Source organism: Ambystoma mexicanum, chromosome 13 (genome assembly GCF_040938575.1).
Source record: "Ambystoma mexicanum isolate Mex_15411 chromosome 13, UKY_AmexF1_1, whole genome shotgun sequence".
Lineage (NCBI taxonomy): Eukaryota > Metazoa > Chordata > Amphibia > Caudata > Ambystomatidae > Ambystoma > Ambystoma mexicanum.
Genome location: NC_090938.1, coordinates 386,259,957 through 386,266,815, shown reverse-complemented (window position 1 = coordinate 386,266,815; position 6,859 = coordinate 386,259,957).

Sequence of the window (6,859 nt, the reverse complement as noted above, 5' to 3'; positions counted from 1 at the left end):
TGGTACACAGTGTATTTGTCGACAGAAATGCAGAAGGTGCGGTTATGGCTGTGTGTTTCACGAGCCACATTGTACGGTTTTTGGGGGAGTTCTGAATATATTGATTGAAAGTGAATGGAAAACACTGTGCAGTGGCTGCTCATTTTTGATTCTGTCATGTGGATTTGTACTGCTATGGAGTACCTACAATGAAGTGACTGATTTTGGTTTGTCTTTGTGAGACTTGGAGATGTGCGATCATGCCGACATTATTGTTCTTCATTGTGGAGGGAAGATTTCACAACATGTTACATGAGTTTCAGCGCCGTTTGCAATGAAGGAGGCACTTTCCCATGTCAATGCGTCTGTTTTTGATCTCCTGCATAATGTCTCGCATTACGCAGACACAGATGTGGCTGCATTATTTTTCATTTGGTCCAGAAATGGAGACAGCGCGGTACATTGTGAAGAAGGGTTGATATCTGAACATTTCTGGAATAGAATTATCTCCAGTCACGAAACCCTTCTGACATTTTCCGTAGTTGAACTGCTAAAACAATGTATATTTATTAATTAGACCTTTATCTTTTATTCTGTAACATTGACTCACAAAAATACGACTTTTTGAGTAAAGAACAGAAAGATAGCACAACTAGCAATCAGAAACATCATAAGCAATGAATATTATTTTTTAGAAACGAGATTATTGAAAAATGATTACAGAAATCATAATTTCGCTGGTGCTACAGTACAGTGTAATTGCTCAATGTTTATGATTTGTAATTTTTATGTTGTAATTTTTATGTCGTTTTGTAAAGGTTTTGTAAAACCAACACAAATTAAAAAAAAAGTCTTTGTGCGTTTTTACGACATGTGCCAATGTCGTAGTTCAAAAATGGGAATATGACGTTTCACAGCACGAAAAGGTTTTCCCACAAATAGCATTCATCTTACTATTCTTGCCATTCTGATTTCTGCACGCCCTATCAAAATGCCTTGCTGCCCTTCTTGGAAGTACAGGAAGAATTTTTGTAGAAGGTGTTGCGCACTTAAACTCTTCAAAACGCACAGCAACACGTAAAAAAAACTTTTTACAGCGAGCCCTTTCTACCCGATTCGACTACAGTGTTTTCCCCAGTGCCACGCCTCCCTTTATTTAGTGCACATTCTGTGGAGAGTAAACGGTGCGCGGCGCCCTGAATCTGTTCATTGGCAATTCCCTTGTTCAACTCTGAAAGGAACTTTCTTTATTTAACTTTTTTCCTTTTTCAGTTGAATTCTATTTATTTTGGTCTTGTAACACACGACACACAGAAGGAACGGAAGGCAAGGGCCGGTACGGAAGGGGCAGCACCTACAGGGATAACATAGGGGAATGCAGAGATAGGGAAATGTTGGGTGGCCCTCACATAAATAGGCAGCAGTCATTGTCATGCTCCCGAACCGACCCTTCCCAAGCACTTCCAAGTAGCTTCCCTCTGTAGAATAGCGCGTCGCAGTACATGCACAATACAATGCCTTTTGCCAGGTAAGGGTCTGTAGCACAGCATATGGTCTGCAAGGTTGTTTTAAAGATCCGCTGCCCTACATGAGTGTCCATGTTGTTGGCCACAGCAGATGTGGGGAATGCTGTACATGAAATTAACCTACTGCATTGTTGGAAGGGCAGTACCCTGCCCACTGGTCCCTTGTGCTTCGATTTCAGTTCTCGCCACATGCAGTACGGACACTTCATGGTACAGCATTAGCCGTAGGACCAGCATTCAGAGAGATGAATACATTCTGAAATACAAGAATGCTCACAACAACGAGAAACGCAGCTTCATTACGTGGAGCAGGAAGATAATTATTCAGCGAGACCCAGGCTGCTACAGTACTTTTCTAACCATCACTGATATTCTTTGCGCTCTGAAGAATCTGCTGTTTGCTTACTTCTCTTTACATGCACTAGTATGTGAGTGACCAAGCCGCACCAGCTTTGCCATTTTGCAGACTCACTACAAACTTTCACACCTGCAGTTAAATGTTTCAGTTGCGGCATCAAAAACGTGTGGAGGCTTTTCATGAAAGGGAAATGCACATGTGGAATGCCCAGAACTTGGTGCCAGAATTTGGACTGGACTATTTCCAAAGGCATGCAATTACCATGTCCCGAATTTTCAATGCCATACAGCATCTAGCATGACACCTTTAATTTGAAAACCTCCATGCACTTGTCCAGCCTAACAGCTCCATATCGCTGATAACATCGTACTATCCCTTTGAGTCCGTGATGTCATCAATGACATTTGTGATGTCATCTTTGATGTCATGGGTGTTAGTCTTAGCAGTGCACAGTGGTCGCATGAGTTATGGTTGCTTAGCTTACCATAAGTGGCGAATTTCTGTGGGTTTTCGGTTTTGCTTGTAACCATAGTATGGATAGATGGTTGTTAGTGCAAAGTAACTGTAACATCCCTGTAACAAACGTTTTTGCACTGAATTTGCTAGGTTGTTCTTAGGGCAACTGAAGCGTAACTTCCCTTTACCGCACCTTCCTAGCATAGTTTTTTCAGTAAAGGGGATAGGTTTTCAGTAGCGCAACTTAACCATAATGTCCCTTTAACAATGTTTTTTGTTAGTGAATATATATATATATATATATATATATATATATATATATATATATACATATATTACAGGGCCTGTGGTAGCGGCCCTGTAGTTATGGTTAATTTGCTCAACTCATAGGAAGAGCACTTTTTGGGCAGCTTATAACTTTGCTCCCCCTAGACAAATCCTTACCAAACTTTGCAAAAAAAAGTATATGGCCCGGTCTGAATTTTTTTGACAAGTTGTGGGGGAAAAGTTATATGGGGGGTCCCAACATTTCTTTTCTTCCATTGGCGCAATGGACATTTTTTTTGTTCACACCTACAGCTCAAACCGCTGGATGGATTTTAAACAAATGTGTGGCAGGGCGGTGGCTTTGTCCCAAAAGCTTGCTTTTGTAAATTTGGTGCAAATCCACCGAGTAGTTATTTTTTTAAATAACCAAAATGTCGGTACAAAAAAAATGTGTGATACCTGGGTTCGGTCCGCGGACTCACTATCCTGTTCGGTCAGCAGACGGGAATCTGATTGGCCTAGAGGGCAATGTGATGTCTGCGGACATTGGACACTCCCTCTGGTTGGATGGCACAGTGGCCGGTGTCAGCGAACATTGCAGTAAAAACATATTAAAAAACACAACATTACACTTGTAAAACTTATCAAACAATCTCTGGTGAGGTAAGGGGTGATGAGGATGGGATGGGATATGGCCATAAGAAGTTTTTCATCCCGAAGTCGAGTAACAGTCCAGATGTTTGGGTACAGTCCTGTGATATTCGCAAACACTTCAGATGTTCGGGGGCATCTGTGCCTATTTCTGCATGACACGGTTGGTGAAAAGCAGTTCTTGTATGGTTTATAACTTTGGCGCCACTCAATGAAACTGCATGATATTTTGGAATTTTATTCTAGACTTGAGTCTGAATGGTTTTGGAACTGTTTTGTAAAGAGGGAACAAATTTGGAGGGGGGTGCCAAAATATTGTAAAGGCTTATAAATGTGGTGCCATTTGATGAATCTACACAAAGGTTTGCAAAACGATTTTAAAATCGTTTTGCAAACTATGTTTTTGTAAGGTTTGGTGGGATTTTGTGAAGAGGTGGCTAAATTAGAGGGGGGTCTCAACATTTTTAGATGCCTTATAACTTTGTTGCCATTTGACGAATATGGACAAAAGTTTTAAGAAAGATTATAGACCCAACCTTGAATGTTTGTGTAAAGTCTAAATGATTTTGTCAAGTGGGGGCTAAATTATATTACTATTGTATGTACATACATTTTGACACTTTTGAAAAAATAAAACATGGGCAGATTTCATGCACACTCGTGTAAGGAGCATAGGCAAGGACCTTAAAGCATGGTTTTGAAAATGTGCCTGTGTTTTATTTTTTGACAAGTGTCATAATATAGGTACCAAAAATAGTGATATACCTTTGGTGACTGAGGTATAGCCTGTGGCCATGGGCAGTGGCCAGATTGTCCGGGTCATGGTATAAGGTCATGACCTGGACAATCTGGCTACTGGCCATGACCGCGAGGGGCAACAAATGGGGTTAAGGTGGCCATGTCCACCTGGGACCAGCTTTGTGGTAAAGTTATTTGAAAGTGGGATAGGTCTGAAAGGGAAAAGAATGTGCCTTCTGCAGGCTGCCATGGAAAGAGAAGAGGGGCTCTGCAGTGAGCCCTGCCTTCCCTTTCCATGGTGGCCATCTTGGAAAAGGAATTTCCTTCCTAGAGCGGGACACCACTGGGAGAGAGAGAGAGAGCACCAGTGTCCTTACACCAGGAGTGTGCAGACCACGGGACCTGCCTGTAGCGAGACTGAAGCTCGCCCTATGCACTCTGCACGTTCTTTCAGCTAGCCAGGCTCACATACTTGCACCAGGAGAATACTGGGGTCCATCTCACGCATCTCGCGTGTTCCCCAACAAGCAGTAGGGAGACTGTTGAGGTCTTGAGCAAGGCCACGCCCACATGCGTCACCATGACCGACCTACGCCGCAATAAAGGAAGACATCGCTGGGGGCACAGATTCTCACAAAGCTAAGGCGGACAAAAGAAGAAAATGAAATCAGAAGACTACCAAATAAGACTGCCTGCCAGCCACGTTGGTGTAATATTTCAGTTCCCATGGGCAACTATTGCATGACAACTTGACAATAACATTGCCCCATCACTACAGCTTCCTCACTGCACTCAGGGGGCGCAAGTCTCAGAGGTAACCCAGAGACCCAGCATAACCTCAGATACAACCCCTACCGAGTGTGCTATGCCCATCGCAGGGCCCAGCATAGCCAGAAGACCCGCACATCGGCTATCGTGGTGGACCCAGCAGGGGAGCAGGGTGCAGCACAACAGTCCATCAGCAGCACTGCATTTCTGAGAAAGCCCAGCCCGTTCAGCCTGCAGCCACAGTCAGACAGAGGACCCAAATGGACTGCATGGATCGAGGCTTTCACTGGTTTCATCAAGGCAGCAGGGGAAGGGAAGTCACCGGTGTTGAAGGGCATTTTCATAAATGTGACGGGGGCAGAAGTCAATGGCATCATTAAGACCATGCCAGTGGAGGAGAGAGCCACATACGATGCCCTGGTGGTGGCCCTAGACAAGAAACTCGTAATACAGCCAAATAGAGACTATGAATGGTACATGTTCAATAAATGCCAACAGGCATCCCAGGAAATGGCTGGAGGAGTTCATCACATGACTCCACCAAAAGTTAGTTCACTGCCAATTCTCAGATTTTTCAGAGCTATTCGGCTCTGTGTCATTGAAGCATGCACGCTGTCGGTGCTACAGAAGAAGCCCCTGAAGAAGCCCCTGACGATCAACGAAGTAACTGAGATGGCGAGGGTACATGAAATAGTGGCAGTTCAAGCATCTGCCATAGAGACACCAAAGGAGAGAACAGAGAGAGATGACGCAGTAGCAGCTCTCACCAGCATCCGAGACTCAGGAAGGGGCACACCAGACTGGTTCCATTTCATTTCGCCGACAGGCATTTTTGCGACTGCCTTTTTTACATGGACACTATTAGGAAAAAAGTTATCACATTTTTTTTGGGTTGGGGGGTTCACCCCCAAACCTCCCCTCCTCCACCTATTGTTAACTATTCCCGACCCCTGAACTCCTTATCTGCCCTTTCCCCCACCCCAAAATTTTGATGACTTTTTCTAAATAGTATCCACGTAAAAAAGGCAGTCATAAAAATGCCTGTCGATGAAACAACGCTATACCACCAGACCACCAAACTCCACCGAAAGGACCACAGAGGGATGGATACCCACAGATGAGGTCAGGACCACGCCCACAGAGAATTTGCTACCGGTGCGGACAGATTTTCTCTCATGCATGGCAGTGCCCAGCAATGACTCAATGATACTCCAGGTGTGACAGGGAAGGCCATTTCCAAGCAGTCTGCCAAGAGGGGAGGCCGTTCCCGCCAACTCCTCAGCCCCAGGTGACATTGAATAACTGGAGAAAACCGTACAGACGAAGTCTGCCATCTATGCAGTGAAGACCACCAATATTTTACCTACAAAGGCCAAGGAGAATGATGAGGGCTATGGAACAAGGTATGGAATATGGAGACATACCGACGAATGACCAGCCACCACAAACGGAATACTACACCGATTTCTACAGCTACCCGGATGACCCATACGCAAACTGGGATGAGTTATCATACGGCAGGACACAGAATTTCCTGACAAATTTGTCCATCTCATACAGGGGGAACAAAATTTCAGGACAACAACATGGTGGTTTGCAGTGGGGATCAGTACGGCTACTAGTCCATATGCCACCTGCTGGGTTCACAAGTCAACAAGAAGATGATCAACGTGGCATTTCCCAAGCTCTTCAGAGGCCTGGGAAAATTGAAGGACACAGTCATCGGCCTACACATCAACGATCTATTCAAGCCGGTCCCGCAAAACCCAAGAAGAGTACGGTTCCACCTGCAAGAAGCTGTGTCACGTGAACTGCAATAACTATTGGACAATGACATTATAAAACACGCTACAGGGCCCATGCCATGGATTTTCCCCCTAGTAATGGTGCCCAAAGATGAAAACAGGCATCGGCTCTGACATGAGAGTGGCGAACACTGCCATTGAGAGGGAAAGGCAGGCACCCAGGCCCGAAAATAGAGGACATGATGGTGAATCTAAATTGCGCGACAGAATTTTCCAAACTTTACCTAAATCAGGGGTACCATCAGCTGGAACTACACCCGACTGCAGAGGAATAGCAACGCTTGCCACTCATTATGGTCTTTTTTCGGTAC